Source organism: Schistocerca nitens, chromosome 1, assembly GCF_023898315.1.
Source record: "Schistocerca nitens isolate TAMUIC-IGC-003100 chromosome 1, iqSchNite1.1, whole genome shotgun sequence".
NCBI lineage: Eukaryota > Metazoa > Arthropoda > Insecta > Orthoptera > Acrididae > Schistocerca > Schistocerca nitens.
The window spans coordinates 348,105,871-348,129,060 of NC_064614.1; the positions used below are offsets into that span (position 1 = coordinate 348,105,871).

At 42.6% G+C, this 23,190-nt stretch overlaps 1 non-coding gene across 1 annotated transcript; it reads left to right on the forward strand.

Moving 5' to 3' along the window:
• Positions 1-18,442: 18,442 nt before the first annotated feature.
• Positions 18,443-18,517, forward strand: Trnas-cga (transfer RNA serine (anticodon CGA)). The gene has a single exon. It is a non-coding gene; the product is annotated as a tRNA-Ser (tRNA).
• Positions 18,518-23,190: the final 4,673 nt, after the last annotated feature.

Below are 23,190 nucleotides of genomic sequence, written 5' to 3' on the forward strand. Positions count from 1 at the left end.
AAATCTCTTCCTCAAATTAAGGCCTATGTTTGATGCTAGTAGACTTCTCTTGGCCAGGAAGACTCTTTTTTCCACTGCTAGTCTGCTTTTGATGTCCTTCTTGCTCCATCCGTTATTGGTTATTTTGTTACCTAGGTAGGAGAATTCCTTGACTGCATCTACATCGTGACCATTACTCCTGATGTTAAGTTTATCGCTGTTCTCATTTCTGCTCTTTCTTATTTCTTTTGTCTTTCTTGGATTTACTCTCACTCCATATTCTGTACTAATTAGACTGATCATTCCATTCGGTATATCATGTAATTCTTCTTCACTTTCACCGACGGTAGCAACATCAGCGAGCCGTATCATTGATATCCTTTCACTTCGAATTTTTATCGCACTTACTTTGATTCCTATCATTGTTTCTTCCATGTACAGATTTCACAATAGAGGCGAGAGACTACATATTCTTTTTAATCCGAAGACTTCGATCTTGGTCGTCCACTCTTATTATTTCTTCTGGGCTGTTGCATACGTGGTATATTACCTACCTCCGGCTATGGCTTAACCATATTTTTCTCAGAATTTCGAGCATCTCGTACTAGTTTACACTGTCGGAAGCTTCTTCCAGGTCGACAAGTCCTATGAACGTGTCGTTATTTTCCTTAGTCTTGCTTCCATTAGCAAACTCAACGTTAGAACTGCCAGTCCGGTGCCTTAAACTTTCCTAAAGCCAAACTGATCGTCATCTAACAAATCCTCAATTTTGTTTTACATTCTTCTGTATATAATTCTTGTCAGCAACTTGGATGCATCAGCTGTTAAGCTGATTATACGATAATTCCAGCACTTGTCAGCTCTCCCGGTCTTCGGAATTGCGTGGATGATGTTTCTCTGAGAGTCCGATAGTATGTCACCAAACTCATATATTCCACACGCCAACGCAAACAGCCGTTTGTTGCCACTTTCCCCAATGATAATCGAAGTTCTATTGGGATTTTATCTATCTTTTCTGCCTTATTTTACCTTCACCATCGCTCTCTTAAAATCTAATTCTAGTACCGTATTCCCTATCTCTCCTAAATCGACTGCTGTGGCTTCTTCTATCGCATCATACAAATCTTCCCCCTCATGGAGGCCTTCATTGTACTCTTTCCACCAACCCGCACTCTCCTCTGCATTTAACAGTGGAATTCTCACTGCGCTCTTAAAGTTACCAGCCTAGCTTTTAATATCACCCAAGTTATTTTGACTTTCCTGGCCGGCCGTTGTGGCCGACCGGTTCTAGGCGCTTCAGTCTGGAACCGTGCGACCGCTACGGTCGCAGGTTCGAATCCTGCCCCGGGCATGGATGTGTGTGATGTCCTTAGGTTAGTTTGGTTTAAGTAGATCAAAGTTCTAGGGACTGATGACCTCAGATGTTAAGTCCCATAATGCTGAGAGCCATTTGAACCATTTGACTTTCCTGTTGATAAGTCAGTCCTTCCGACAACTATTTCTTTTTCGATTTCTTCACATTTTTTCATGCACCCATTTCGTCTTAGCTTCCCTATATATTTCATTCCTCAGCAACTTGTATTTCTGTATTCCTGTATTTCCATGAACATTTTTCTGCTTTCTTCCTTCATCGATCAACTGAAGTATTCTTTCTGTTACCCACGATTTCTTCTCAGTTACGTCCTTTGCACCTATATTTGCCTTTCCAGCTTCTGTGCTGGCCGTTGTTAGAGATGTCCATTCCCCTTAAATTGCACTGCCTACACAGCTATTCCTTATTGCTGTATCTATAACCTCAGAGACCTTTAAGCGTATCTCGCTATTCCCTAGTACTTACGTTTTCCCCTTGTTTGCGTTGAATTCTTCCTTACTAATCTCTTAAACGTGAGCCCACTCTTCATGACTACTATATTATGATCTCTGTCTATAGGGGATAGGAAAAAAAATGTGAACACCTGTAATTAGTTGGGAATGGTTTATTAACAAGGGATTGGACCCCCATTTGCCCGTAATATAGCTGCGATTCTTCATGGAATACTTCCTTCCCTCATCGATCAACTGAAGCATTCCTTCTGTTACCCATGGTTTCTTCGCAACTACCTTCTTTGTACCTATGTTTTTCTTCACAGCTTCTGTGATTGCCCTAGTTAGAGATGTCATTCCTCTTCAACTGTACTGCCTATGATTGTATAGTCCCCAGTGGAATGTTATGCCACACTTCGATCAGAAACTCTTCTAACTCCTATGGTGACAAGGGAGGCGGAAATCTGCGCTCCAATACCACCCACAAGAGTTCGATAATTTTCAAGTCCAGGGGCTGTGCTGGCCAGGGAAGACACTGCGGTTAGTTGCATGCTCCTCATATCACGATTGTACTGCCCCAGCTGTGTGAATGGATGCATTCTCGTCTTGATATATGGCATCATTGTTGGGGAACAACATTTGAATCGTGGAGTGCACCTGATCACCTAAAATGTTCACATAATCGCTGACTGTAACACGGCCTTTGAGAGTAATGATGGGACCAGCAGAATACCATGATAGGGCTGCCCACACCGTCACACTTCCACCTCCGTGCTTAAACGCGGGAATAAAGCAATCTCTACTTAACAGCACATGCTGCCAAGTTGCTGACAAGAATAATGTGCAGAATAAGAATAAAGCAATCAGTATTGTAGGCTTCTTTTGGTGTTCTCTAGACGTAAACCCGGCCCGATGTTGGAAATAACGAAAACGTTGACTCGTCGACCATATGACGTGTTTCCACTGATCAGCCATCTAGGATTTATGCCCCCTACACCATGTTTTACACTTCCGGTTGTCGTCAGTAATGGTTTCAGTGTAGCAACTCTTCCATGAATATTCGCTTTATGGAGTTCTCGGCGGATAGTGTTGATAGATACGGGGTCTCGAAGACGGTTATTGATCCCAACGGCTACTTTAGACGACTTAGTTTTGTGTTGTTCTGACAATCGTGTTAGCGTATGACGATCTCTGTAATTTAGTTTTCATTTGCCCCCACTATTACGTTTACATGATGATGTCTTTCCATGTTTTGTGTGACTGTCATGACATTTGAAGTAGTTGCTCTCGAAATATTCAATAAGTTGTCGGGCTTGGTTGCTGATGCTCCAGCTAATCGGGCTCCCACAATCTGCCCTCTTTAGAACTCTATTAGGTCTTTCATTGCACGTCGACCTCGGCCTCTGAATGAAAATACGAAAGGTGCACAAATACGAAGTGTGCACCACTCGTAAACAACCTGCACTGATGCCTAGTCCGTATAGAAAACACACAGTCTAGCGGTACGCATGTCTGACACAGCTCTGTGTGGCAGACTGTCAAACACAACCATCCCATTACTACCACTATTCACATTATTTTGCCTGTCCCCTGTATATCTGACCATGCGTATGCCTTATAATACAGTAGCTTATGTCGCACCATGTGTCTGACCATGATTTCTGAAATCTTCACGTATCACCCCGCCTTTTCCAAGTACTGCTCCTTCTGTTATGATTCTTGAATAGGTTGTTCCATATTACAAGTCGAAATTTATTACAGAACTCAATTAGTCTTTCTCCTCTCACAGTCCTTGACCCAACGCGATATTCTCCTGTAACCGTTTCTTCTACTCCTTCCCCTGCAACGTTATTCCAGTCCCCCATCACTACTAGATTCTCATCACCCTTTACGTACTGTAGTGCCCTTTCGATATTCCCACATACTTTCTCTATGCCTTCGTCTTCAGTTTGCGATGTCGACATGTATTCCTGGACTACGGTTGTCGTTGATGGTTTGGTGTTGATTATGATAAGAAGAACCCTATCACTGAACTTATAACACTACCCCTGCTACTGTTATACCATAACTTCAAAGGCAGGAGACAGTACGTATAATGATACTATGTTGTTAAACCAATTGTGGAATTTAGAAGCAGTGCAATGTTACCCTCTGAAAGGAATTTTGTTGTTTTGACCGTGATGTACCTAATGGAGGTTGCTAACCGGACGTGAAAGTCAGAATTAAGTAATTGTTCAACAAGTAACAGATAAAATTTACCTGTTCAAACTGTGCAAATGATAAAGAAAAACGGTCGCCAGCCTAATTAGGTATAAGAATGTGTAACATTCCTGTTCAAATAATAGATTTAAGTAACTTCAATGGATAGACACAGCCTATACTTTACCACACGAGAGTGCCGTGAACGCAGTCACAAGCATATGTTAATGTTAAAGAGAGTGCTGACAGTTATAGCGGAACAAACCTATTTGCATAAACACAACACATAATGACACACACTTTTGCATTGAGGGCTTAGCCAAACCGAATAGTTTCAATAACATTACTATTAAAGTTTAATGTAGAATTAGAAAATTAGGCATGAATTTAGTCCCTCTTTACCAAATAATTTTCTACCTGACATGTTAATTAAATAGATTTCACTAGAAAACAATTTCTCACAGTTCTCTGAAGAAAAGAAATTACTATTTTTATAGGTAAAGCTCTTTCTGTAAATAATGCTATATTAGTGGGCACAAAAGACAGAATATGGATCCTGTTAAACTGGCAATACATTCTTTAACACACATAGGGACCAGGAATTAAGCATATACGAATGTATAACTTTCAACAGTGATAGTTTTTAACTTTCACTGCACTGGGACACAGACTGACAATATTGTAAGACAGTGACTCACCTTTTTGCATTTTTCAACAGGCTGCACTATGATTCTTTACTATGCAAAACAATATGAGCCACAGTTTTCAAAACACTTACTTTTGAAGCTGACAGCAAATTGTTTTAATATCTGTTTTTACTATTTCATTACTTTAAAATCAATTATTCGCTTTATGTTTTTTCAAAGCCCACAAACTTTGAAATAAGCAGTTTCAATTGCAAATATACCTTCAGCAAACATCATTTACTATCTCACACACTTTTTCCAAATTAACTTTGAATTTAATTACTTTCTTCTTACTGTATTTAGGTGACATTATTTAGTTAACAACTGGGCTTAATTATTTTCGCAACATGGACACTCGGTAAGCATGGAAAGGATCCTAAGTGGTTATGTGACTCAGGATAATTCAAGGTAAGATTTCGAAGTATAGTTTTTAGTTTAAATTTTATTTGGCACAAAATTTGGTGGCGAGTACGACCTGGCAGGTGGGTCAGCAGTTGATAATGATAAAGCTCTGTCATTTCTTGGTGGCGATGATAGATACCATTTCCAAAACAGAAGTAGCTTACAAATCCATCCATCCGAGGCTTTGGCACATTGGAAAACGGCACAAAAGCCTCTCTCGGCACCAGCACAATCCACTGTTGTTGCATGAGACTTTGGCGGTTCACTGGCTCGTGTCCGACTATCTCTTGGTTCCACCTTTCTATACCTGCCAACGACATTTTTCGCGCGCTGGAACTTTCGTTCCAGAGGGGAACTACACATAAAGAACTAAGAAACCTTAGTGAGGATCAGTAAGTACATAATAGCAACCAGACATATTAAATAAAATGGAACATTTGCACATATTGACATTTCTACAAAAAAATATTCAGCCAAATTCCAAATATATACAGTAAGTTTTGTCTCCCTCCAAACGAGGCAAAAAGTTTAACTAATAAAGACTTTACATTGCATAGCGTTTTATGAGGACATCAAAGTTTTATAAAGAAAGAAGTAAACACTGTTATGATATCGATACAGTCAAATAATATTTACAACAGTTTAACTACTGAATGTTAAATAAAACAAAAAGGCAAAAATAAATTAGTAGAGGCTTTGAGCACTGGTGTTACAAACCGTTCACATTAACTCACTCTCTGCCCTACCTTGGTATTCATAACGAATCTTACTCCCGTTATATCATTTTCTGCTGCTGTCGATATTACCCTATACTCATATGACCAGAAATCCTCATCTCCTTCCCCTTTCACTTCACTGACCCCTACTATATCTAGTCTGAGCATTTGCATTCCGATTTTCAGTTTTTCTAGCTTCCCTACCACATTCGAACTTTTAACATTTCTCGCCTCGACTCGAGAACGGTATCCTTTCGTTAGTTAGTCTTCTTCTCACGGTTGGCAGACCTTCCTGGAGATACGAATGGGGGACTACTCCGAAATCTTTTGCCTATGGAGAGGTCACCATGACACTTTTTACATTAGAGGCACATGTCATATGGATACACCTAACATGTTTTTAATGCAGTGGTTTTCATTGCATTCTGCATCCTCAAGCCTTTGACCATTGCTGATTCTTCCACCTTTAGGGGTAGTTTCCCATCCCAATGACAAAAGAGTGCGCTGACCCTGTCCACTCCTCCGCCCTCTTTGACAATGCCGTTTGCAGAGTGAGTGTGACATCTTATGCCGGAAGTCTTTCGCCACCAATGCCGACTATGAATCGAAATTTAAGCGGCGTCGGGCTTCGAACCTAGGACCAAGGACGTTTTAATTACTAATCTAGGACGCTACCCATACACTATTTATTTTTTGTTATCTCATTTTGTTCGTTTTCATTTCATCTGCTCGGTGCGGACGTCGCAAGACACCCGTTTCAGTTCGTCGTTGATCCATTAACTCAGTTTTTTTTTAATTACAGCAATGCTACGTTTACCTATATTAACATGCCACAGCAATGCCACGGCGACGTGGATACCGTCGTCGCTGGCGGCGTAGCGTTCCTGTACATCGTGCTTTGAAGGCGATAGACATTGATCTTTCTGGACAGTTTAATAAACAACAATTAATTGGAGGTCCAAATGTATTTCGTGGACTTCGCCTGAACTTTACATGTGACGTACAAGCTGTGTTTGGAGGTAGTACATGGCTCACACTTGCTGTTGTGTGGGGCAATCATTGTGATTATGGTGGCCTTGAAGCATTTCCAGATGCAAATATTCTTACATGGAAGACATGGAGTATAGCAGAGACAACAGGACTGTTAGCTAAAGTTCCATATGGTACACTTGTTCCTAGTATGCCATTTGTGTTGAGTCTGACCGAACACGCTGAGTTACCGTGCCGGCGCACCATGGGTGATTACCTCATTAATATGTCAACAAATTGGGCTACATCATTCACGACGTCGTCATAGAAATGTCTGCACACTACATCTTGTTTCTGTCATTGAGGTCGGCCTCTACATCGATCCAACTACCGGTGCTGATTCCACACACTCGACTAGCAGATTCACCTTACTTCGCTACCGTGATAAGTCATCTGTAGAGGATCACTGGACCTTCTGGTACTATTTTTACACAATCCACGGTGCACCAAATCAAACACTGTGTTATTTAAGAATATGACAAATATTTTCTCTGGTGAGCTGGTCTTTACCCTTATTTTCGTTGCAATGAAAGCTGACATCAACAGCTAACCTGAGGTTATAGTTAAGTCCTGCTCTACGGTATATGCTTTCTCTAAGGGCCTGTAGTCTTGCAGTAGCTTGGGATGGTCTTCGAAGAGTCTGAAGAAAAGGCAAAAACACCACGTTGAAGCTTTGATGCGACCTACGAGATAAGAGTGCGCAGCGCAGTTCATATTACTCTGTATATAGCAGGTGAAATGCATCACTCAACTGGTCGACTGGAACGTATTTTGCATCGTTGCCTTTGACTCTATATATTATATTCCGTTTCATGTTCCTACTGCCTGATCCCGATAATATGGGTGGTATTTGTGGTTGAAAAGATCAAGCTGCTAACAGATATTTAATTTCTCTCTGTGTAGTTCATAGCATGCCCCATATTTGTTGTGTTGCATAAATCTGACGGAGTCTTGGAGGGACCACACGGTAGGAGGTTGCGAGTGACAGCTGGTGACCAGCTCGTGGCACCCTCTTCAGAAACAGCTGAGTTCAAAACATTATGCTGCCTGGAGCAGGGGATGACGATACGGGTCCTGACCGGCAAATAGGCATTTACACTACCTATATTGTCCGCAGTGGCACTAGAGACTCGCGCACGGTCAAGATTCCATAAATTGCGTCCACGTTCTGTGCGGCCCAGGACTCTGGCTATGTAAGCCCAGTATTATAAAAGATATCACGTGTCCGGCCAGCGTAGAATACTTCATTTTTAAGAGTCGTCCTCTCTGCTCAAAAAAAATGCTCTCTCTGCTCAAAAAAAAAAAAAACATCTTAGTGGAACATTGTTTTCGCCAGAGGGGCTTTTGCTAGGAAACTTCAGGGTGCATGGCTGGTTGAGAGATATTCATCTCCCGAGAGACATTGGTCTCTGCCTTTTCGTTAAGTCTTTTCTTACCCCCTTGTGTACGATACCATGGCCTCACGTGGAGTGAGAATCTCTCTCTCTCCCTCTCTCTATCTCTCTCTCTCTCTCTCTCTCTCTCTCTCTCTCTCTCTCTCCTTTCTCTCTCTTTCTAGGCGGGAAGGCAACTGATTACGTGATCTAAAACAATATCTGTAAGGGGGAGTTTAGGATACTGTTTTCTAGAAATTTGTGAATGTGGGAAAACAGCCTAAAGGGCGACCTAAAACATAGCTGGGTATTGGGGATTTGGAATTCGGTGTTCTCTGAATTATCTGCACATGAAGGCAGCTCATTAGATAACTTATAAAACAATAGCTTGTGGGATGTTGGATCGCTGTTTTAACGAACTATCATACATGTATGCTTAGTGGAGCCATCTGATTGGTGAGGGATCTTTTGCGCAGGTTTTGTGCAGAGCAGAGAGGAAAGGTAAAAATCTTTTCGACACTCTTAATAGAGACTTGAAGGGTGACACTTAGGTTTTGGAGACATAGTGAAGCGGACACTCCGGATAGACACTTAGAAGCCGACATTCCGGTTTTGAAGATGTGGGTAGACAGACATCATGTAATATGGATATCCCTGGCCCTAAAATGTAGGACCAGTTTCATTAGCTTCGTTAAAAGCTTATTCTGCACACAAGTTAGAAAATAGTGCCAATAATCTGTAATCCTGTCTTTCATTCTTATTGAAACAGCCATCTTTCGTGAGATTTCTGTAAATCACACGTCTGTCCTGTACTGTTTCTTATTCGCCTAAATCGTTTGAACGCGTAGCCATAGATTCTTGTTAACTTACTCAAGATTTACTAGCACTATGAGAATATTACAATTTTTACCCCTTATTCATAGAAGTACAGTGAAGCATTATTTCTTGATCTCCATAACTTACTCTGATATCGATATGAACTTCCTCAACTTCGTGGTCCTTTTTTTATGTATTCGTTTGGTCACTATTGTCTGATAGTTTTGATGTCCATCCGCTGGTGTAGCCGTCCATACTATTATGACCACCTCAGATGGTGCAGAGAAGAAGGAGGAGAAAGCCTTTAAGTCAAAATGTGTAAAATAGTATGAGAAACTAGAAGAAACGGTGTTCAGATATATTTTACAATTATGTAAAAAATCCAAGGAAAATCGAAGCAATATAATGTAGGCCTATGCACTGAAAATTTGTGTGGATATTGTACTGTTCAACAGAATACCCGAAAAAGAATAAGTCCCTGACACAGGACAAAACTGTGATCATACCACAGACCATCCAAAAGAAACATCCTGTCAGTGTTGTCCCACTTCACAATTTTTTTCCTTTTACAATGAACTGAGCCGTAATTGGGCGAGAATGTATAAAACTAACCATTCGTTGTAGGATATCTAACGAGTTTAGACAGTGGTTAGTAAACACATATACACTGCCTGAAAATACAACCAGAAAACATTGTCGTATATTACTGTAACTTCGTATATGTAAACACAGTCGGAGGGTATGTAAATGATTACGGTTGCACAGCTATAAATGTACATTAATGATGTTCATGTTTAATTTTGTAGGCGTTGAATTTTGTTACCATAACTGGTAGGATGTACAGGGGCGTGAACAACGTCAGGCGCTGCGTGATCAGTGTGAAGGAGATGGAGGTGCCACGTACTCGTTTGAGACAGCGTTATAAGCTCCTGTCAGAATTTGAAAGGGCCCTCTTTGTGGGTCTCTATTAGGTCGGCAGGGCGAATCGTGCAGTATCCACAGTTATGGGGCGTTCGGATATGATGGCCCAGTGTTGAACTGCATGGGAAAATGAGGGCAGCCAGACTCTTCATGTTCCCAGTCGACCACGTGAAGTTGAGACATTCCCCTCCCGTGCCCAGAAACCTCCATAGATGTGTCCCCGATGAAGCATTTGTGGGACCTCCCCGGACAATAACGCCGTTCCATATCGAGTGCCCAAGATATCAAGGACTAGTTGCAATAGTCGTGGACCAGCTTGCCTCAGGACAGGATGCAACTGTTTTGTGACAACCTGCCCAACCGCATCTGTGTGTTCCTGCATGCCTGGGGGATTATAAAGTCATACGATAAGTGGGCTAAACTACCACATATCTCATAAATTTGACTCGATTTCGTAATCATGTAAATATCATCATGTATCCTCTGAACCCGTGAAGTTTCATTTCGTTTCCTCCTCCAATTCTAGGTAATTCACTTTTTTTGTCAGGCAGTGTAATTCGAGACGGTCATTAAGTAACGGCATTGGACGCTTGTTCAATGTTTATCCAATTGGCGACTCAACATAAGAGCATACATACACCGTTAAGCCGGCCGGAGTGGCCGAGCAGTTCTAGGCGCTACAGTCTGGAACCGTGCGACCGCTACGGTCGCAGGTTCGAATCCTGCCTCGGGCATGGATGTGTGTGATGTCCTTAGGTTAGTTAGGTTTAAGTAGTTCTAAGTTCTAAGGGACTGATGACCTCAGATGTTTTTCACTGTTAAAATATCGGAATGGTCATATGTAGTTATAGATATTTCGATTAAGATGAATGAACCTCCATGGCAGAGTGTTCAGAAATGACAGGCAAGAGTGAAAGGATCTACCATGGAAATTATAACCTTAAAGTCGGTAAATGTTTGACACACTACTTCCACGCTACTTCCATGAAGGATTTATGTGACCCTGTTGAAAAGTATATGCATTCCCAAAATGCTTAATAGATAGCTGATGGAAAATTCATTGACTATATGCAGTCAAACTTTATTATTCCGATATTACAATACTACATTGTCATCACCAGATATCCTGGAACATCGTGTAGCGCATAGATACAAAACTTAAATCTTATTGTACTCTATGTGCAATTGTAATGGGAGTCTATTAGAGTTTGGAAAATAAACAAGGGAGCTGTTATCATACTTCCTTATAATCGTCAAATAAGAAAACCTTAGAGTCAGTAATGAAATTAAACAAGAACAGGCCTTTATGGCGGCGCTTATACTATGTCAGAATGTAAGAAAGTTGTTTAGTAACGTTTTTCGAGTACAATTAATGTGAAACGGCAAATTTCAGAAAAATTTAAGTTTTAAAATGCGCAGGAAATGCAATTAATAGAATAAAAAGAGGATGACAGATGAAAGGTCAAAAATTGTGGAGGACAAAACGTGAAAAATTTCTTCAGAAAGCTTACTCATGAAAGGAGGGTCGCAGAGTTTCAAAGGGTACAAAAATGTTCAAATGTGTGTGAAATCTTATGGGACTTAACTGCTAAGGTCATCAGTCCCTAAGCTTGCACGCTACTTAAATTATCCTAACGACAAACACACACACCCATGCCCGAGGAAGGACTCGAAGCCGGCCTGTACGGCCGAGCGGTTCTAGGCGCTTATTCTGGAACAGCGCGACTGCTACGGTCGCAGGTTCGAATCCTGCTTTGGGCATGGATGTGTGTGATGTCCTTAGGTTAGTTAGGTTTAAGTAGTTCTAAGTTCTAGGGGACTGATGACCTCAGATGTTAAGTCCCATAGTGCTCTGAGCCATTTGAACCATTTTTGAGGACTCGAACCTCCGCCGGGAGCAGCCGCAAAGTCCATGACTGCAGCGCCTTAGACTGCTCGGCTAATCACGCGCGGCCAAAGGGTAAATGTTTACTGCATTTTTATTCTTGATTTTTTATAGTGGGGTGACAAAATTGTTAATAGTTGTGCGAAATTAATACAAAATAATGGTAAAGATAGTAGTGTAGAGCAGAAACAAATAAACACCGATATGAAATGCGTCAAAATATTCTTTGCTACTTCGTTATGTCCTACTTAATCCTGTTTGTTAAGATTTAATTTGTACAAACCACGTAAGGATCGTCTTCAAAAACACATGAATAAAATTCATGAGAAAAAGAACATATCAAGTGATGTTCAGGCTTAGGATAAAACTTGAAATGTTTGATGCCTATAGGCAACACACGAAATATTATTAAATCGTCAAATATGTGCTGTTATCGCTGCAGTAGCCACGTTGCCTCAGGCAGTTAAATCAGAAGAGCTACGAAGCGAACCAATGACGGACAATCCAATAATTCCCGCGAAGGCCCAGTATGCAGCGAACGCAGCTGACCTTTGACCGATGCAGTCGATCCCTGATGTAGTGGGTCCTCAGAGGCCAATAAATCTCGGCAGCGCTATTTGGGAGCTGCGCAGGACCTGTCCCCACATGGAGTGCAGCCGGATTGAACCTCGGATGCCTGGCCTAATACCGTCGTCACTCTTGAGCAGCGCATCAATCTTCCTTTGAAGCTATGCACACTGCTAATGCTAGTCACTTCGGCACTACATAACTCTCTGTTTTCGAAATAAACATTGTCAGAAGCGAAATCATTTTCTTCTATTGTCTGTTTTTATTTTTGAAATAATCTATTTATTTCATGCTTCCGATTCAGCTAATTTCTCCTCCTTGGGTATTTTCAAGCTACCTCTGATACTTGCATCACGGTCAAAAACTGCAGTTGTACAGCAACTTATATTCCCCTCATCTCTTAAGAGAAAGCAGCATCTGAAAGTTTATTACGACTGAGACAGTTCCGAATACAACAATGTCACACGTGAACTACGTATGCAGTAGGAGCAAATTGCGATCGCTATGAAAGTTTTGTCATGTTCCAGAGTACAACACAGTAAAACACGATTTTCATGGCGTGGTGAAAGTATTCTTTTCATAAAAAAAGAAAGAAAGAGGGGGAGAGAGAAAGAGAGAGAGAGAGAGAGAAATGTTGACTATGTTATACACTTTTTAAACAAAAAAATTGGGAAACTGAAAGATTTTATTGTGTTGTATGCTGGCACAATGACGGAACACCCATAAGTATGACATTTTTTTCTATGTTATATACGGAAATACATCTGACATAATTATGTCTGTAACTACCACGACCGTAATACATCTTTATTACGGACGCCCTCTAATGTTCTGTCTACGCAAATGGATGGAACATAAGATCCTATGTGATTACAGTTTTTCCTCGTGATGCAAATAACAGAAGTAGCCTGAAAATGTGAAGTGGAACCTTAATTCACAATTATGATTCAATACAGGCCATGACACTGAAAGACTTAAATATTCAGCAGGCGCCTGCGGATTCTGCTTTGGTCTAAGCTTTTATTACACAGAAGAGGAAGCGTGAAAGGGACCCCCAGGGTAGCCGAGAGCGCTAACACGCTCCTTCCTGGACTTGGGTAGGCGCGCCTGCCCCAGATGGAATCCGTAGGGCGGCTTAATGACGAGGGCCGGTGTGTTGGCCAGCCAGGATGTGGTTTTTAGGCGGTTTTCCATATCCCCCTTGGTGAATACCGGGCTGTTCTCCACGTTGTCCGCCTGCCAGAGTGGCCGAGCGGTTCTAGGCGCTACATTCTGGAACCGCTCGACCGCTACGGTCGCAGGTTCGAATCCTGCCTTGGGCATGTATGTGTGTGATGTCCTTAGGTTAGTTAGGTTTAAGTAGTTGTAAGTTCTCAGATGTTAAGTCCCATAGTGTTCAGAGCCATTTGAACCATTTGAACTATCCACGTTCTGCCTGAGTTACATGGCTCGCCGACATCCGAACACATTCGCACTATTCCATGGATTACACTTGATGCAGACAGCTGGGTTCCTTCCTGAGGGGGTATGGGGTGGTGACAGAAAGGGCACCGGCCACCCCTTAAAATTAACAAGCCACATTAACTATCAGACCCTGCAAGTAGGGATTAATTCTTAGGAAAGAGAGAGAGGGAGCGTCAAAGGGAGGAGAGAGAGAGAGAGAGAGAGAGAGAGAGAGGAAGGACCAATTTTCTTCCTCCTTGAGCATCGAAGAACCGTCGCTTTTTCAAGCATTGATGAAGGGGAATGTCTGGGAAGAAACCAGGCTGGCGGTACAAATGTTTGAGCTTCAACTGCTTTAGAATCGTCCCATTCTCTAGATAAGTGGCTGTGTAAACGGTAAGCTGTAGGATGCAATAGGATCGCTAAATCAAGTTTTTGTTACAAGGAAGAAGATTTTGAAGTACTGGGTGATCAAAAAGTCAGTATAAATTTGAAAACTGAATAAATCACGGAATAATGTATATAGAGACGTACAAATTGACATTTTATTAGAACCAAAAATATTCAAAAGTTCCAAAAATGTCCGACAGATGGCGCTTCATCTGATCAGAATAGCAATAATTAGCATAACAAAGTATTACAAAGCAAAGATGATGTTCTTTACAGGAAATGCTCAATATATCCACCATCATTCCTCAACAATAGCTGTAGTCGAAGAATAATGTTGTGAACAACAGTGTAAAGCATGTCCGGAGCTATGGTAAGCATTGTCGTCGGATGTTGTCTTTCAGCATCCCTAGAGATGTCAATCGATCACGATACACTTGCGACTTCAGGTAACCCCAAAGCCAATAATCGCACGGACTGAGGTCTGGGAACCTGGGAGGCCAAGCATGACGAAAGTGGCGGCTGAGCACACGATCATCACCAAACGGCGCGTGCAAGAGATCTTTCACGCGTCTAGCAATATGGGGTGTAGCGCCATCCTGCATAAACATCGTACGTTCCAGCAGGTGTTTATCAGCCAGGCTGTGGATGATGCGACTCTGCAACATATCGGCGTACCTCTCACCCGTCACGGTAGCAGCCACAAAACCAGAATCACGCATTTTCTCGAAGAAAAAAGGCCCGATAACGGTAGGTGTGGTAAATCCAACCCATACCGTGACGTTCTCGTCGTGCAATGGAGTTTACACACCAGTTCTAGGATTTTCGGTAGCCCAAATTCTGCAGTTGTGGGCGTTGACAAACCCTCGGAGCGTGAAATGAGCTTCGTCGGTCCACAACACGTTACTCAACCAATTGTCATCTTCCCCCATCTTTTGAAACGCCAACACCGCAAATGCCCTCCGCTTCACTAAATCGCCAGGTAACAGTTCATGATGCCGATGGATTTTGTACGGATAGCATCGGAGGGTACGCGTAAGTGCCAAACATCAGTAGTGTATGGAATGCAGGTGCGACGTGCGACTGCACGAGCGCTGACTTCCCCGTGCATAGACGAACCCGCTACAGTCTCCATTTCTTCCTGAACTGTCTCAGCAGCATTACGCCTTGAGCTCGCTCGGCCACTACGGGGTCTATCGTCTAAACAACACGTGGCTTCGAACTTCGAAATCATTCTCGCCACAGCTGCATTTGTCAACGGACCTTTACCCGTTCGAATCCCATTCCTATGGCGATAGCATCGTAACGCTGAACTAGGACATTTCGCATTCTGATAAAACAGCTTCACTAAAAGCACTTTTTCAGTTAACGTCAACATGCTGCGACTGCTGGCGCATCTGATTCTCTCTCTCATTACAACTCCTTTTATACACGATTGCCTTGCGCAGTCACTGAAGTTTTGCTGTCCAGCGCCACCTGTCGGACATTTTGTGAACTTTGTTTTTTTTTGTTCTAATAAAACCCCATGTCACTCTAAGAATGTGTGTCAATTTTTACCTCTCTATCTACTTTATTCCGTGGTTTATTAAGTTTTCAAATTTATACTGACTTTTTGATCACCCAGTATGTTAAATCGACTCGAGTACTAAGGCATTTGTAATCTTTCTGGTACAGGGTATAGCTACTGCTCAGCATATCTCATATTCTACTGGCTAATTCTCTAATCCCACGAAATTAGCACAAAAAAATGAAGACTGAAAAATTGTACTGCCCGCGAGTTACGAAATGGCTGAGACAGCCTATGTGGTGTCTAGGATTACAAGGTAAATGGTGTTAGTGATCACCAGTAATTTCAGTTGAGTGCTCAGTCGAATGACAATACGGCAAAATGGCAAATAACACCAGGCAGTATATAAATCTACAGTACTAAGTTAGCAACGGCAGGAAGGAATGCAATGAATACCAAAGTAGCACTGCTTGTGACAGCTTTGACACTGGTGGCTTTCGTAGCTGTTTATTACTTTTGATTCCGATGGAGGTATACACTAATCTCTTTAGTGTCTATAGTTTTTTGCTGTCACATTGCTTTTGTTTTCGCTATAAGTCTATTAATTGTTATCTTTCGAAAGTGATTTGATTGAGGATTAAAATTTGTTACGTGACAAAACAGAGTAAACATTAGATAGGTTTAGCATATCAAATAAAACCTTAGGTTAACTCAAAAATAAAAACGACAATAATCGTCAATCAAAACCGACCATAAACAGATTTAAAGCAAACGAGGAAATATGGCTGAGAAGCTACTCGATCAAAAGAGCTTTTTGGTAAAATAAAAGATTTAAAATAAAATAAAGTAACTAAAAAATAAATAAATTTCGTATGTGTGCGGTGTGTGTGTATGGTTGTGTGTGTGTGTGTGTGTGTGTGTGTGTGTGTGTGTGTGTGTGTGTGCGTGTGTGTTTGCGTCTATTTGTTGTGATGTATCACAAATAATCGAATCTAAAGGAGTACAGACTGTAATGTACTGTGTGGACCTACATCTGTAACCCTTCCAGAAACGGCCACGTGCTACAGGAAGTAGAATGGGAGTGGTTACCGCTTTCACGTCCGTAAAGCTGTCTGTCCAGAACAATTGGCTGCCCGGCCCGCTGACTCGCTGGTCGTGCAGGTCAGAGCTGAGTCTCGTCTTTGGTTCGAGCCCCTATATGCTTGCTGCGACCACTATCTGCTAGACCAAACTCTGTCAGTAAAGGCAGACAGGGTTCACCAATTCAAATGGCTCGGGCACTATGGGACTTAACATCTATGGTCATCAGTCCCCTAGAACTTAGAACTACTTAAACCTAACTAACCTAAGGACAGCACACAACACCCAGTCATCACGAGGCAGGGAAAATCAGGGTTCACCAAGTGCTCGCCAGTGTTCACATAGTCGGACGGGTCGCGGCTATAGATGGCGAGCAGACTGCCCGACTAGTCAGACTGCGAATGCCTGTCCTACTGGTCCGTGGCCGGTGTGAGCTTCCCACCTCCTGACCACCGTCAGCCTAGGTAGGAAACGAGAGGATCCGTTGACCTCTGCAGCTTGTCTTTGAAAAGAGGGATATTAACAAAAATGTAATACGAAAAAAGTAAAATCTGCGATCGGGCCGAGAGGGCTGTGCGACGTGGACCAGCCGCTGTGTCTTCCTCTGACATTGTTGTTATACAGATGCAGTCTCTCCCTACGGTTTTGGGTTCAAAATGGTTCAAATGGCTCTGAGCACTATGGGACTCAACTTCTGAGGTCATCAGTCCCCTAGAACTTAGAACTACTTAAACCTAACTGACCTAAGGACATCACACACATCCATGCCCGAGGCAGGATTCGAACATACGACCGTAGCGGTCGCACGGTTGCAGATTGTAGCGCCTAGAACCGCTCGGCCACCACGGCCGGCTACGTTTGTGGGTTTTCCAGGTCTTGGAGACAGTACTTCTCATTCGAGTAGAACCTCTGTTGGCCCCACGCGGCTCGATATATCGTGTTCAAGTGTATTTATACTCCGCAAGCCACCCAACGGTGTGTGGCGGAGGGCACTTTACGTACCACTGGCATTGCCTCCTTTTCCTGTTCCAGTCGCGTATGGTTCGCGGGAAGAACGACGCCGGAAAGCCCCCGTACACGCTCGAATCTCTCTAATTTTACATTCGTGATCTCCTTGGGAGGTATAAGTAGGGGAAAGCAACATATTCGATACCTCATTCAGAAACGCACCCTCTCGAAACCTGGACAGCAAGCTACACCGTGATGCAGAGCGCCTCTCTTGCAGAGTCTGCCACTTGAGTTTGCTAAACATCTCCGTAACGCTATCACGCTTACCAAATAACCCTGTGACGAAACGCGCCGCTCTTCTATGGATCTTCTGTATCTCCTCTGTCAACCCAACCAGGTACGGATCCCACACTGATGAGCAATACGCAAGTATAGGTCGAACGAGTGTTTTGTAAGCCACCTCCTTTGTTACTTCCTGGCAGATTAAAACTGTGTGCCCGACCGAGACTCGCACTCGGGACCTTTGCCTTTCGCGGGCAAGTGCTCTATCAACTGACCTACCGAAGCACGACTCACGCCCGCTACTCACAGCTTTACTTCTGCCAGTATCTCGCCTCCTACCTTCCAAACTTTACAGAAGAAGAAGAGGTAGGAGGCTAGATACTGGCAGAAGTAAAGCTGTGAGTAGCGGGCCTGAGTCGTGCTTCGGTAGCTCAGTTGGTAGAGCACTTGCCCGCGAAAGGCAAAGGTCCCGAGTTCGAGTCTCGGTCGGGCATACAGTTTTAATCTGCCAGGAAGTTTCATGTCAGCGCACTCTCCGCTGCAGAGTGAAAATCTCATTCTGGACCTCCTTTGTTGATGGACTACATTTTCTAAGGACTCTCCCAATGAATCTCAACCTGGCACCCGCCTTACCAACAATTAATTTTATATGATCATTCCACTTCAAATCCTTCCGTAGGCATACTCCCAGATATTTTACAGAAGTAATTGCTACCAGTGTTTGTTCCGCTATCATATAATCTTACAATAAAGGATCCTTGTTTCTTTGTATTCGCAATACATTACATTTATCTATATTAAAGGTCAGTTGCCACTCCCTGCACCAAGTTCCTATTCGCTTCAGATCTTCCTGCATTTCGCTGAAATTTTCTAATGCTGCAACTTCTCTGTATACTACAGCATCATCCGCGAAAAGCCGCATGGAACTTCCGACACTATGTACTAGGTCATTTATATATATTGCGAAAAGCAATGGTCCCATAACACTCCCCTGTGCACGCCAGAGGTTACTTTAATGTCTGTAGACGTCTCTCCGTTGAGAACAACATGCTGTGTTCTGTTTGCTAAAAACTCTTCAATATCTCATCCACACAGCTGGTCTGATATTCCGTAGGCTCTTACTTTGTTTATCAGGTGACAGTGCGGAACTGTATCGAACGCCTTCCGGAAGTCCAGGAAAATGCCGTCTACCTGGGAACCTGTATGTAATATTTTCTGGGTCTCATGAACAAATAGATTGAGTTGGGTCTCACACGATCGCTGTTTCCGAAATCCATGTTGATTCCTACAGAGTAGATTCTGGGTTTCCAGAAATGACATGACACGCGAGCAAAAAACATGTTCTAAAATTCTACAAGAGATCGATGTCAGAGATATAGGAAAGCCCATTGAGGGAAAGTTGTTCGTGGTATTAGGGACTGATCCCAGACCCTCCTCATAATAGATGTTGTGACCGGGTGAAAGTACATTCGTCCAGGCACAACGGTGAGTTCTTTGATTGCTCTGGGAGAAGGCTCATGGTACTAGAACACATATGCCGCATTTAGAGACAAAACGGTAGGAGGCAGTTTTATGCACCAAGGCCTCTCGGCCCGGAAGTTTTAACTGAAGAAGATGCCAGCCTTGGAAGCCTACATTGCAGGACTTGCTTAAGTTTGACGCACATCGTGGCACGAGAGTGACGGATAATTTACAGCAGTCACTGATGAGCAAAGAATCACTTGATCCACTAATTAACAAACTGTTCTCTTGCAGTACAATGATCAACGCTAATAACAGTACAAGTTCGTATTAAACCTTGGCGCTCACTGTCCTATTCGAGTATGCTGACTGCTGTAGCTGTGGTATCAAACTCAGCAGATCTCTTGCTAACTTGACGCTATATTGGCCTCACCGTGAGGGCGCTGCTATGTTGAGAGAGGAGGCACGCCTCCCACGCGTCGTTTCAGACTGCATCTAGCCTTCGCTAATGTCTGTGCTATCGATTCACGTTGCCGATTTTGTTGTGACAAGGCGATTTATGGACGAAACCAGAACAGATTTGCTGACCACTGTAACGTTACTAGTATATGGGCGAGCTGTTCGTCCACTAGAGGCTGGTAGTGAAAGAAGCTTAATTTGCTTGCTTGGCTGGGTGCTCATCGGCGAAATGTGGACGCCGTGCAGCCGCTCCAGGCGAGCTTAGGTTCAGAGAGACAAGGAGCGCGTGGCCGGCAGTGCGTAAATCCCGGCACGGGGAATTTTGATGCCTTAGAGGACGAACAACGCTTCAAGAAATAGCTGAGTGTCACAAAAGCTGAAAGATGGCTTCTTACAGCTCTTCAAGAGTCTATAATAATTCACAGTCAAGTTTTAAAGCAAATCTGAATACAACTGCGATTTCAGAAAAATGAGGCTCATCCAGTGACACAATGACAGTTAATGTATCTCTAAAACTACAGAAGTTAATGTTTAACACAGAATAAAAACTTTCGCCAATATACGATATCTCAGATGATAGCATTGCACTATAGCTATCATTTCTGACACCTAAGAATCTCTATTCATTTTATTTTTGATTTATTATTTTTTATGTCTTTTCGTTATGCAAGTATCTGTCGGAACGTTGTATTCTCTACGCAGCAAATGAATTCAGCATGAATACCTCACATTGTGTCATACTTATGCATTTATTTAATGATCAGCTTACTATTTCGCCAGTAACAATTGCAGTTGATGAGACAGCCACAATTGTAGAAAAGTGCTAAAAGACGCTTCTGTCAACCAGGCCTAAATAATTGTTTAAACAATATTTAATATATTGTAATTTATATTGAGCGCCCTTACCTAAAATACTAGCTTACATATTTATGGGCAAACCTTCATTTGTATTTATTGAAAATGGTCTGAATGTGACCGAATATTGATAGTATTTCTTTATTTAAATATTGTAGTAAAGTATTCATTTAGTCCGGGAACTGGTCAAGTTGAAACAAACCATGTCTGTAGTACATAAGAATGATGCCCTTTTGGTGGGGACGGCCTTCAGCCAATGGAACAGCAGACTGTAGTGGTACCCTACGGGAAACAAATGAAAAACGATAATTTTTCGTCTCTGGCACTTCTACTCGAAATTACAATGAAATGAATACCCCTAGCTGCATACAGGCGTTGATATAAGTCAATGGGAACAGTTGAAAATGTGTGCCCCGATCGGGACTCGAACCCGGGATCTCCTTCTCACATGGCGGACGCTCTACCCATCTGAGCCACCGACGACACAGTGTATAATGCGACTGCAGGGACTTATCTCTGGCACGCCTCTCGTGAGACCCATATATGCATGGTCACTGATGGTCCGAAAGAACAGATACCAACTTCATATACATACTTCTACTCGAGTTCTTGAAGGCGGCAGGCCTGCCTACGGTAACGAGTGATATTCGATCGTGGGGGTTTTGATTCTGGGCAATGAACGGTCGCCAGCTCCATTAACTTCTGAAGGCTGTTTATAATTTGAGAGGTCTGAATGTGCTACAGAGTAGGACTGTAATTTTTGCCCTTTTGCCGATTGTATTACGGAACTGACGATAGAGAGAGAGTTACTGTTCTTTTGAACCGCGTGTAAGAATTTATAAATCATCATGTTGAACTCTGAACTGTTTTGAGCTGGTGAATATTTCGTACACTACAATTACGAAATGGACTCAGTTTTCGAGTATATTTGATTATAATTTAGTTTGAGAATTTTGTTGCCATTCTAGTAACGCTCTCAATGTAACTTTAGTGCAGTTGATAAGGGTACTTTCTGTCTGAATTTTAACTAAATATCGTAGGACTATTTCACATTTTTTTGAGATGCCCTTACTTGGAGAAACATTATTCACATACTTGCGTGTCATCTACCTCAATTACAGACTTATGAATAGAATCCTTATTATTAAGTTATTCATTTAACTTTTATTTTATGTTCCTGTGTATTTTATTAACTCAAATTCAAGACGATGCGCAGAATGTTTGCCTGCAGTACCACAGCTAGAGCTTCTTATTTGCAGCGAGTTAGCTGCGGGGCATGACAGCAGAGCCGGCCGAAGTGGCCGAGCGGTTCTAGGCGCTACAGTCTGGAATCGCGAGACTGCTACGGTTGCAGGTTCGAATCCAGCCTCGGGCATGGATGTGTGTGATGTCCTTAGGTTAGTTAGGTTTAAGTAGTTCTAAGTTCTAGAGGACTGATGACCTCAGAAGTTAAGTCCCATAGTGCTCAGAGCCATTTGAACCATGATAGCAGAAATGCGTAGTTGTACCGTAAGACTACGTCGAGTTATTCCTTTTAAAGACAGCCACGCATAGCCTCCGTACCTAAGGTACGAGTAACCATAGGTGAAGACGCAACTGAATTGCTTGTGTGGGAGGCTGGTTAGAAGACCAACTCAGCAGTAGAAAACAGTTAGGTCCCGTCACTCAGCTAGTGAGACGGACAAAAATGTGATATTCTCACATGTTGATCCCGGAGGAGTAATTAGGAGTAGCACGTCGAGAAAAGAAGCTTTGTGAATTGCCAGTTTATAGCGACTTAACTTGAGAGACGGAGAAGTATTGTTGCAAGCGGCCGGAACGATAACTTGGATTCTTGATCTGAATGGCGAAGAACCTACACTGTCTCATCGAAGATACCAAGACACCGTTTTGTAACCCGAATGTGCCCTCTAGATGCCACGAGAGGCAGACCCCTCAGTACTCGTATCACAGGAGGAGGAGATTACTGTGCTGTCAGTAGTGAAGTAGTAACAGTGGAATGGGTCTGTTTGGAGAACTCTGTGACTTCGAACGAAGTCTAGTCATTGGATGTCAACCTAGAAAAATATCCATACGGGACGTTCGAAACCTTTTAAATCTGCTGAAGTCGACTGTTGGGAATATGATTGTGAATTGGAAACATGGAAGCACAACGACAGCTAAAAAGAGACCTGGCAGAATTCTGAGCACTGCGAAGGGAGGGAGTAAAAAACCGCATGATAACAGTAGATGGAATCACTCTTGGGTTCCAAAGTGCGAACAGCTAGCACAACGACTGTGCGTACTGAGTTAAAAACATTGCGGCACAGCGGTCGATCAGCTCCTCCTTTCTATAGTCAGTGTTGTGTGATGTTTGATGTGGTGCAAATAACGGCGCCTCTTGACAGTGAAT